The following is a 12,639-nucleotide window of genomic DNA, read 5'->3' as shown; positions in this document are numbered from 1 at the left end:
TTCTTTAAAAGCAAAATGTAGTAAGTGAAATGTGCATTTTTATTATATTCTATACCAGTAAAATCAGAAAAAAACATATAGGTGTTTTGAAAACAATTTTATCAAGGTAGTCTGATCTGTTCAGAGATGCATTTTCATTATTTGAGTTTAGTTTATAATTTAGCAGCTTCTATGAGAAGTGCTTTTTTCTTAAAAGGCTAGCACACATAAAACCTTAGAAGTTGGGTGCCTTTGTTTTCTGGGAGTCATGGGAATATTAGATTTAACATCTTCTCATTGATGTCCATAAACCAAATAAAACAGATCCCATTTATTTTATCAGACTTATCATTTAATTTATTAGTATATTACACATATTAATCATACATGTAGAAACATATGCATACATGACACACATACATATACATGGTATCAGAAGCAAAGTTCTCATTCCCAGATATACAGAGCATGCAGCTTAAGCTTTGTAATTTCAACTATGGGACAAAATAACATGGAAACAAAACTGTACCAACCCAGATCTTAATGGTGTGTTCTCTTTCCCTAAAGAGTGAGATATTTTATTGCATAAACACACAAACAAAAAATTTAAGAAGATAATTCTGTCATCTCTCACTCAGTGAGCCTAGATCCCAACCCCAGGTACAGAGGTTACCTCATGGTGAATCATGACCTATTGAGGGGATGTGAACACAGGAGAACTGGAGCCCAACTCAGCCAGGGAACAGAATCAAAGATAAAGACAGAAGCACAGAATTAAAGAGGTAGGGAGAGACAGAAAAACAGTGAAGGAAGAAGGGGAGGAAGGCAAGCAGGCAGAAAACAAAAGCAAGCTTTTATTGCCTCTGAGGATTCATCCCAGATGTTAAGAAAAGACCTGTAAGCACCAATAGCCCATGAGCGACATCACTTGAGCCACACAGTCTAACTGGCGATGGGAAGGTAAGCCAACTAGAAATCTGAGTAGAATCTCCAAAAGTGTCAAATATGATTTTTCAAAAGCTGAATGAAAACCACATCTCTCATATAAATATGAAGTAAGCATGTGTTACAGGTTTATGTAGCTCATCCATGAAGGAATCAGCTAGATGATAAGGCCGATTCTCTAAATATTTATTGACTTAATTCTCTGCTCAAAACCTTCAGTGTATCCTTTGCTTTCTTGCATCTGATCGGCATGAAAAAAAAAATGTTAAAAGAACACAGAAAACTTGGATTACATGGAAAGCAGTATTTACAATGAAATTTCCTGCCTCCTTATCAAGTTTTTTGATTCTCCCAAATCAAATGTGTCCACAAAGCCGCAAGTCCTCTTATTAAGAGATGTCCAAGGACGAGAGACAGAAAGGCTTTCATGTGCAGTAAGTTTGGGGTATTACAAGATAAGGGAATTATCAACTGATAATCAAAAGGTTGTTTTTAGTTTTGCTACTGAAATCTTGGAAGATAAGAGATTTAATAAAAAGACATATGTTTTTCACTGATAATAAGTTTTGGTGTTCTCATAAAGACGGTTGAATTATAAAATATTTTGTATAGACTCATGTTATCTACTTTTGTTTTTATTATGAAAGCTCCAGTCATAACTATGTAGTAAATTAAGCACCCCTATTCACAAAAGAAAAAATATTATCCCCTTTTCTGACAATACACTAAAAGTTTTGCATGAACCTTGATTGAGTAACTATGAGAATGAAAGGGAAAGAGAGAAAGCATGGGAGAACTGATTTTTCTACAAAACAATAAAACAAAACACACAAAGGAAAAAAATATCTTCTAAATAAATAGTTTAATTCTCGTAAAAGTGTGAATCAGAAACCATAGCAGATTCCTACATCCCAAAGTAGTTAGAATGACTTCAGACACTCGAGGCAAGGTTGGAAACTTGGGAGAACTTGTCAAACATTAATCTTTGGGAACAAAGAAAATCCCACAAGTTTTGATAGTGGACTGGATCAAGCAAGCAAGGGAGGTTTAAGATGAGTGATCTAGGGTGAGTGTTTCCATGGGAATAAGTTCTCTGTCTGCAAGCTTTTCCTTTATTGTTCTCACCTTTTTAGTAGGAAAGTCTCTATGGAACTTCTGTTATGAAGCTGCTCTGAGAAAAGACAAAACTGTTCTTCATGTGAAAAGGTAATAATAAGAGGTAGAACTCTCTTTCCAGAGCAATATTTTTATAAGAATATGAAGCAGATAGGACTTGACAATTCTTTCCATTAAAAGATTTGAAGTTTGAGAATAGACTTCATATTATTATAGTTCTCTTGCCAAGGCTAAATTTAAACAGTCAAGATATTTTGTTTCTATTTCCCATTGGTAGATATCTGTAGTCCCCAGTGGATGTTGATTATGGTCCATGATCAACAGATGAATTTATTAACAGCTTGTGGAGTATTTATTTTTTTAAGATACAGGTCTTGTGGCCTCAAGATACTCCAATTCAATTGACCTAGAATGGGCACTGGAAATCAGCATGCCTTTTTAAATACTCTTTAGAATTTCTGATGATTTAGGAACTATTTAGGAGTATTGAGCATTACCTAGGAGCATTTAGAACAGAATTCAGCATATAGATGATGGCAGAGGTAAGTTTTAGGAGGAGAGGACTAGCGAGATGTGGAATTAAGAGACGGGAAGTTTGGCAAGGTTTTGGAATGCTTGTAGAAAATATTCTTTAAAATATGACCTGAAAAGATTATATTTTTGTCAAGATGAAGATAGTTCACAAATATTTTAATCAGCTCCAACCAAGATCAAAGTCCTGGTGATTTGTTAAGTCTCTCAGGACATAGCTGCAGCCAAGTAAGACAAGCCATAGTGATAGTGACCATGGAATGTCCATCTCGCTCAAGAGAGAGGGCAACAGGCATACTATATGCTCAGGGTGATGAATATTCTCAGGCTGTTAGATCATGTCACATATCAGACTAATGACACCTGGTCAAGCTTTAATCTCTGGGATCTGGGATTATGAGCTAATTAGGAGGGAAATGGATTTTATGGGTGTGATTAAGCTAAGGGTCTTGAAATGAGATCAACCTGGATTATCTTCTTGAAAAACAGAGAAGAGAGAGGGGGCGGGAGCCATTTAAAGATGAAGGCACAGTCCAGAGGTAGGCAGCTATAAGCCAACAAGCATCTGGAACCATCTAGGGCTAGAAAAGGGAAGAATGCACTCTCCCCTGGAATACCCAGAGAGAGAACGGCCCTGTGAACACCTAGATTTGAGATTTCTCATCTCCACAACTAGGAGAGAATAAATTTCGGTTGCTTCAAGTCATTCAAACTAATGCATACCTCTGTCATAACAAAGTGGATGTTCCCACCCCCAATACTGCTTTGTACAACATATATGTGGTGGAAATAAAAATAGAGATGAGGTCCACAAGGAGGTAACCAAAAGTCTCAAATTATTGGGAATGGCACATGTTCAGAAAGGTGGTGAGGGCTACATTCGAAGGACCATGCTAGGATGGAGTGCCCTCAGTGCACGGTACTCATGCAACCAAGAAAACAAAGACTACAGAGGACAAAGGCAGTGGCAGAGGAAACAAGGTCTAATAGCATTAGAGAACTTTAGTGGCCAATTGAGTGGCCACATCTACATTGGATTGTTCTTTGGGAAAGGAGGGCTCATTGGAGGACAAGCCGCCCATGATTCCCCATGACAGGGATCACTATGGAGGTACCCGTCATCTCAAATACCAGGTGCGGGGACAGGGCACGGGGAGCAGCATGTCCTAAGGTTATGTGCTCAATTCTTTTTCATTAGATGTTAGGCGTCCAGTATTTTCTAAATTACCCTCAGACTAACTACATCCTGTGTGGAGAAAATCCAAAATGCTGCCTGGGGGGATAATTTCCAGAAAAGAAAAAAGGGGCTTGGGAGAAATCTACATTTTCAGATGTTTATTCAACCTTTCTCTTGTGTAGCATGAGCAGAAGGAACATTCTTCCAAACAGTCACATTAGAAAGATTAAGGCTCAGTTCTCATCAGAGCCAGATTAGGACCTAGAGAGGACCCTAGAGAGAATAAGATCATCAAGCTCATATTTCTTAAACATTTGCTCACCATGCATTTAGTAGAAGAGGGAACAAAGAGACTTCTTTTAATACATACCTTGAACAGAATTCAATATCAATTTTTTAAGAAAACTTCTGTTTACTAGTTTATTGTCATCTGCTAAGGCAGAATAAATAGGCAGGAAAAAATAATGGAACCAACTTTGTTAAACGTTTCCTATTTTTTTAATTGTGCTTTGTTCTTCAGTTTATTTTCATTATTTTGGGGCTCAAATAACTTCTTGGGACACATACTATATGGTTTGAAACATAGATACTTAAAGGAATTATTTGATTTTGGTAAACCATACTAAAACTGATATTGTTATGTTCAGAACATGAGCTGGCTAGGATCACCCACATGAGTCACATAAAAATACTTAACGGACAGGATGGTAGTAGAGCAATTTTCAATTTTCTGTTCCAGATTTCTGTCTACCAATTTATGATTTCCCAGCTATATAGAAGTACTACCTGAAAATGTGTTCAGCAATGCCACATTGATGTGAATTTTTGTTCTTTACACGTAGATATTTTTCTGTCCGCTTCTTAATCTGGGTCTCTGGTTTTAGTGACAGCCTCCATCAGCCTGCTTTCACCCTCGACCTGTGCCTACTGATGATGTAAAGCCTGTGGAAAATGTTCTCTTGATGTAAACTGTCTCCGTCCTTCAAGGCTGGTGTGCATCCTACACTTTCCAACAAGCCTTTCAGGATGCTGTACTTTACACAAAAACCTTTCCCATCAAGACATTGAAATTATTGCATATGACTCAATTTTGGCACTTAATCAATGAGTACTTTCTACTGAAACTTTGAGTTTGCTAAGTACTTTATCACAAATTATTTATTTTAATCATTATGAAAAAATCTTTGAGGTAAGGTTTATTATTATTATTTTCTGTTTTCAGAATAATGAAATTTGAAATGGTTTGGTCAGGATCACACATGTGGTGGAAATAGCCCTAGGATTCTAACCCAGGTTATTCATTTTTCTACTTCACAAACGACTTATTTCATTGTTTCTAGGATGCATATGTTTGCTTACATTTTAACATCTTTAAAACTGATATGCTGTGTTCAGTTGACAGTGTTCAGGTTTCTTAAGAGTACTAAACATATTGGTGTTCCTTATGATCTTGCTGTTTTATATTAGAAAGAATATTATATTTAATGAGGGTTTCCCATTTGACAGGGCCCAAGAAATAAACCTGTGAGCAACAGTCATATTTCCCATTCCCATTGCATTCCCAGTATTTTACCCTATGTCATCATTATACCACCCCACTCTAGTCTGTTGTAAATTGTTTTCTATTTTGTCCCACAGGTTAGATTCAATAGTCTTAACAAGATTACAAGCCACTTGAGATGCTGCATCTTGTTGAATTGCCTTCCTTGTATGTAGCCCATGATACCTTTTCAGGATATTTTTTGCTACTGCTTATTTTGGCTTTCCACATCAAATAGAAAGAGGTCTCAGGTGGTAGAATCATTATATTGATCCAGATTTTTAAAATAGTTTTTTAGAACTTGGAGAATCAGAGCTGGGTTAGTGACATGGAGACACTAATATCTCTGCAACTTTGCTCTACTGTGATTTGCCTTAAGAACACAGGGGTAATTGACAGGATGACCCGTCGCCAACAAAACAAAACAAAGACTCTGTTTCTTTCTAGCTGTCTTGGCATTAGCAGCTGCAGTAGACTCAATGCAATTGGGTCCTGAGAAACTATACAACTGAGAAACTTGAGCCACAGCCCTGGCTTTCCTGTTAACCAGCTGTCAGTCTCTGAACCTCCATTGACTTGTCTCTAAGATGAACATATTAGGCTGAATAATCTCCAGATCTCTCGGCTTTAATGGTATAAGAAGTAGAAGCCAGCTAAGTCTTGGTTTTATTTTTCCACCATGTGCTTCCAATTAGCAGATGGTGGTCCCTTAATTAAAGGACTGTAATTACAGTTGGGGGAAGAACTGGCTTTGGAAAGTCCCATGTCAACAAAAAGAGTCTGGGCCCTCACACTACTAATCACTGCAGTGGCAGTAGGCAGAGATGTTTGGTGACTTAACTCTCCTTTACCCTGTCTCTGCAGGTGAAAGACAGAGAGCATAGGAAAACAGAAAGGTTTATGGTGGGAATAACAGTTTCTGCACCTGCTTTTCTGCCCAGGTTCATACTTTACAGCCAAGTAAGAGAATGATATGAACAAACAGTTAATCCATCCTTCAAGTTAGTGACATTGTCAGGTTCATACTTTACAGCCAAGTAAGAGAATGATATGAACAAACAGTTAATCCATCCTTCAAGTTAGTGACATTCTAGGGAATGTCAGGAAAAATCACTTCTGATAATCAGAATGCAAATGCATGCCTGCGATTTTACTGTTTTCTGTGTATTTTAACTTGTGAAGTAAGAACACACTTGCATGTTGATGTCTGTTTGAAATTGTATTTCAAGAAAATTACCAGATTGTTTCACATGTGTGAGGCTCCACTTTCTCTAGACAGCTTACCTCTCAAGAGACCAAGATCTCAGGCAGGAGTCCTCAAAAAGACCTGGATGCATGCTGATGACTTCTGATTAATTCTTGCTTATTGAAAGAAACTTTCAGAGTCACTAACACTTCTGTGCAGTTGTACAGCAGAGCAAAATGATACAGTCAAATGATAAAGTCATTTTTTTTATTTATTGTTGGTCGTTCAAAACATTACATAGTTCTTAATACATCATATTTCACAGTTTGATTCAGGTGGGTTATGAACTCCCAATTTTACCCCGCATACAGATTGCTGTATCACATCAGTTACCCTTCCATTGATTGACATATTGCCTTTCTCGTGTCTGATGTATTCTGCTGTCTGTCCTATTCTCTACTATCCCCCCTCCCCTCCCCTCCCCTCCCCTTTTCTCTCTCTACCCCTTCTACTGTAAATCATTTCTTCCCTTTGTATTATCTTGTCTTACCCCTCCTTTCCTCTTATATGTCATTTTGTATAACCCTGAGGATCGCCTTCTATTTCCATGCGATTTCCCTTCTCACTCCCTTTCCCACCCACCTCTCATCCCTGTTTAATGTACATCTTCTTCTCAAGCTCTTTGTCCCTACCCTGTCCTTGTTTACTCCCCTTATATCAAAGGAGTCATTTGGTATTTGTTTTTTAAAGATGGCTTCACTTAGCATAATCTGCTCTAATGCCATCCATTTCCCTCCAAATTCTATGATTTTGTCATTTTTTACTGCAGAATAATACTCCATTGTGTATAAATGCCACATTTTTTTTATCCACTCATCTATTGAAGGGCATCTAGGCTGATTCCACAATCTTGCTATGGTGAATTGTGCTGCTATGAACATCGATGTAGCAGTGTCCCTGTAGCATGCTCTTTTTAGGTCTTTTGGGAATAGACCGAGAAGGGGAATAGCTGGGTCAAATGGTGGTTCCATTCCCAGCTTTCCAAGAAATCTCCATACTGCTTTCCAAATTGGCTGCACAAATTTGCAGTCCCACCAGCAATGAACAAGAGTGCCCTTTTCCCCGCATCCTCTCCAGCACTTATTGTTGTCTGACTTCCTAATGGCTGCCAATCTTACTGGAGTGAGATGGTATCTTAGGGTAGTTTTGATTTGCATTTCTCTGACTGCTAGCGATGGTGAGCATTTTTTCATGTACTTATTGATTGATTGTATGTCCTCCTCTGAGAAGTGTCTGTTCAGGTCCTTGGCCCATTTATTGATTGGGTTATTTGTTATCTTATTGTCTAATTTTTTGAGTTCTTTGTATATTCTGGTTATTAGGGCTCTATCTGAAGTGTGCGGAGTAAAGATTTGTTCCCAGGATGTAGGCTCCCTGTTTATCTCTCTTATTGTTTCTTTTGCTGAGAAAAAACTTTTTAGTTTGAGTTAGTCCCCTTGATTCTAGTTGTTAACTCTTGCGCTATGGGTGTCCTATTGAGGAATTTGGAGCCTGATCCCACAGTATGTAGATCATAACCAACTTTTTCTTCTATCAGATGCCGTGTCTCTGATTTAATATCAAGCTCCTTGATCCATTTTGAATTAACTTTTGTGGATGGCGAGAGATAGGGATTCAGATTCATTTTGATGCAAATGGATTTCCAGTTTTCCCAGCACCATTTGTTGAAGATGCTATCCTTCCTCCATTGCATGCTTTTAGCCCCTTTATCAAATATAAGATAGTTGTAGTTTTGTGGATTGGTTACTGTGTCCTCTATTCTGTACCATTGGTCCACCCACCTGTTTTGGTACCAGTACCATGCTGTTTTTGTTTCTATTGCTCTGTAGTATAGTTTGAAGTCTGGTATCACTATACCGCCTGATTCACACTTCCTGCTTAGCATTGTTTTTGCTATTCTGGGTCTTTTATTATTCCATATGAATTTCATGATTCTCTTTTCTATTTCTGCAAGAAATGCTGTTGGGATTTTGATTGGCATTGCATTGAACTTATAGAGAACTTTTGGTAATATTGCCATTTTGATGATGTTAGTTCTGCCTATCCATGAGCAGGGTATATTTTTCCATCTTCTAAGGTCTTCTTCTATATCTTTCTTTAGGGTTCTGTAATTTTCATTGTATAAATCTTTCACCTCTTTTGTTAGGTTGATTCCCAAGTATTTTATTTTTTGGGGGGATATTGTGAATGGAGTAGTTGTCCTCATTTCCCTTTCAGAGGATTTGTCGCTGATATACAGGAATGCCTTTGATTTATGCGTGTTGATCTTATATCCTGCCACTTTGCTGAATTCATTTATTAGCTCTAATAGCTTCTTTGTAGACCCTTTTGGGTCTGCTAGTCAAAGAGTGATAAAGGATTTTGGACAGGTTCTGTTTCAAATTTTGTATTTTATAGACTTGGTGATATGGTTTTGCCTGGACTGGTTAATTTTTGAAACTATATCCTTGTGTTCTCAATTCAGTCTTCTCATTTTATGACAGTCCACATCCCAGAGTCTATGACTATAATAACTTGTGAGGTACAGAACTCTGCAATCAAGCAGAGCCTCCCAGAATTGGCACTTAATCTATTAGGAAAGACTGAACTTGGAAGCAGAGTTTTCCCAAGATAGTATCGCAGTTGTAGAGAGGGGGGTGAGGTGGAAAAAAAATATGCTTTAAAAACACCTTACTCAGCAGAAATACAAAATTAAAACATATCCTAACACTTTTGCTTTGTTACATTTTTCTGTCTTCTAAAGTTGATGGGAAACTGTGTTGTGATAGAAATAATACCTGACATGATATCAGGAATCCAGGGTCTCTATCATTTCCATCTGGGCACCACAGTTAATAGATGAGTGGCTATAAGTATCAGGGATTTTTATACCTTCCAAGCAAGAATAATATCATATACTTGCAGAAATATTGATACAGTATGATGAGCTTAGAACTAAATATGAGATATCCCTGAAACAGTTCTATCTGAATGCCAGAAGATTCAGAGTTTTGACCTAATCAATCCTAATCAATCCATCCTAATTTGAATGAATTAACTGGGTGGTAACTGTGGGCCAGTGGGTCTTGGATGAAGTCCCTGTTGTCATCTTCTAGAAGAGTTCATCTTCCCTGCAGACCCTCTGCTTCCTGGCTGCCATGATGCTCTGCCTCATCGTGGGCCCAGAGTGATGGAACTGGCTGACCATGGACTGAATCTCTGAAACCATAAGCCCCAAATAAACTTTTCCTCCTCTAAGTTGTTATTGTTGGATATTATAATCACAGCGATGAAAAGCTGACTCACACAGAAATTGAAACGTGGTGCTACATATGTTGACATAAATTATACCTGCTTCCAAAAAAATAAAAGAAAAACAGAAAGAAAAAACAGATAACAACTATAAACTATACATTTATCAAAATGGCTAAAAGAATTAAAAACTAAAAAACTAATAATGCCAAATGCTGGCAAGGTATAGAGAAAGTGACTCACTCATACATTTCTGGTGGAAAATTGTAGAATGTACAGGCATTCTGGCAAATAGTTTGGCAATGTGTTATAATATTAAATATACAATCATCATATAAACCAGCATAACACTTTGATATAAGTTAGTGTTCATAGCATCTTTATTCATTTTAACTCCAAACTGGAAATGACCCACACGTTTTTAAAGGGTGAATGGTTTAGCAAACTATTGATCTTCAAACCTTGAAATGCAACTCAGCAATAAAAAGGAATAAACATTGATATGTACAACTTGACTGAGATGCCAGGGAATTATCCTGAGCAAAAATAGTGTATCTACAAAGAAGATTATAAGAAGAGTTTAAGACAATAATTTAAAAAGTTATTGTCTTAGTTCTTTCAGGCTTCTCTAAGAAAACATCTTAGACTCATAACAACACAATTATAGTTCTTATACCTCTAGAGGATGAGAAGTCCAAAATCGAGGCACCAGCAGATTGAGTGTCTAGTGAGGCCTCATCATCCTATTTCCATTTTCTTCTTCTTCTTTGTACCTTTTGCTGCATTCTCATGGGTAGAAGGGATCCACTCACCCTTCAGGCCTCTGTCATTACGGTATTGACCACTTCACAAAGGCCCAATCTCTTAATTTTGTTCCACTGGGGATTAGGCTTCAACATATGAATTTGGGGAGACATAAACATTCAGAATCTACAAGTTCTATACTGTATAATTCTATCTATATGACATTGTTAAAATAGACAATGGACAATTACAAAACGGGAGAACAGATTAGAGGGTGAAGGCGTTCAGGATGTGGAAGGAGATTAAACAGAGGTATGTGAGTAGGTGAGGGCAGAGAAGGGCAGTAAAAGGGATTCTTGTGGTGCTGGAACTTTGTCTCTCAACTTTGTTTCTCAGTCTGTGGTGATGAGTACATGAACTGCATAAATTGACACACAGGCACACACGTATAAGAAAAGCAGAAAAAAAATTGGAATAAAATCTGTAGATTGTATTGATGTCAAAATCCTAGTTGTGATATTGCCCCTTTGTTTTTCAATAGGTTACCTGGGGAAACTGAATAAAAAAAGCCTAGGATTTTTTATATTATTTGTTACAACTGAATATAAAACAAAAATTATCTCAAAAAGTTTAATAAAAAATGAGGCTTGTAGTATTTATTAGATAAAAAGTAGACTACTGTTACAAAACAATGCACAGTGAAAGTTGGAAGAATACACCGTTACAGGGTTCAGTTGTGTGTACCAGATCTACTCTAGCCAGCACAGCAGAATTTAAAACAGAGAAATGAGTGTTTACGAAGCCATTGGGAAGCTTGAGGAGTCTGTACTGATGCTCTGAACCACTCTGTAGAACAGGGCACTGAGGACCTGCTCTACTCTGTTGCCACATCAGGAAGTGGCTGCCACAGATGCAGGTGCTGGCACAAACCCCACTACTTCAGCTGTGATCAGCCAGCTGCACAGGTGCTTTGAGCCTTGAGTGGACAGAATACAACACAGGCCTGTGCTGTTGCCTTTACTGATTCAACACCTGTGCTGCTGTCAAGAGAAACTGCAGATGCATCAGGAGCATAAACTCCATCTCATTTTCACTTTCGCAAATCCACATTCTGATTTAGCGCGGGGTAGATGAGTCAGGTGAAAAATCTGAGGCTTAAAGGAGTCTGAGAAACGTACCCTTTGCATTTCCAGATTCTAAAAGGAAGCAGAACTTGGTGTGAGAACTTGGAGTTTACTGAGACATTCTGCAGCACCTGTTGCAGATATATACCAAAATTACTGCTAGAAATGGATCTCTTTATATCTTTAGTTGTCATTTTCTTCTTTTTTTTTTAGTCTGTATCTTTCTGTATGTATGCCTTTTAAAAATATATGATAATAAAAACAAAAACCTATTCCAGCTTAAAAAGTGAAACAAAGAGGTAATCCATGAACTAGCATGGGTGGTGAAGGTGGGTCACAGTGATTGAGATCTGATCCTCATTAAAGTACCATTAAAGTCTGAGAGCTTGTGTTTCCATGATAAATGAGCCCCCAGTCTAGAAAGCATTTGTCTCAGTTTAAAACTAAAATATATGCAATGAAAAATATTACAAATGAGCAAAATGGACCAGGTGATACAACATGGGCTAGAGAGGACTATGGTAAACTCATCCTGCCTGAGGTGGAAGGTCACTGTTTGGTTTCAACTAACTATTGCATGTGAAAATTCAGGCCCAGGGTTATTCAACTTTCTGATTTGTTTTTAAAGTGATTTTTTTTTTTAAATGAGAGATATCATTATTTTAAATGTCATTTGTATCACGTTAAAATCTTGGCTTGGAGCAGACAAGACACAACAGCCCTTTGGTAGCTTGTTCTAGTGTTGTTAGGGGAGTCATTACAGGAAGCAATATGAAGTCCAAACAGAAAATTTATTCAAGATATATATATATTTTTTTCAGACAGCTAGCAAACATGCAACCTCTGTTGTACCTGGAAGTCTAGTTTTGAAGTTCTAGTTGATTCCTTTCTGAACATCACTAGCTGCATTGGAGGAAATCCAGCTAAGCCAATGGGTAGAGCTGCTATAAGAAAAAACTGTGAGGTTTGGTAATTTTCCCAGAGAACTCTTTGGAACAAAGGCTGA

The sequence above is a fragment of the Urocitellus parryii genome, chromosome 14 (assembly GCF_045843805.1).
Source record: "Urocitellus parryii isolate mUroPar1 chromosome 14, mUroPar1.hap1, whole genome shotgun sequence".
In the NCBI taxonomy this organism is placed as follows: Eukaryota; Metazoa; Chordata; class Mammalia; order Rodentia; family Sciuridae; genus Urocitellus; species Urocitellus parryii.
The sequence above is the reverse complement of the archived record's forward strand: the minus strand, read 5'-3'. Positions refer to the sequence as shown.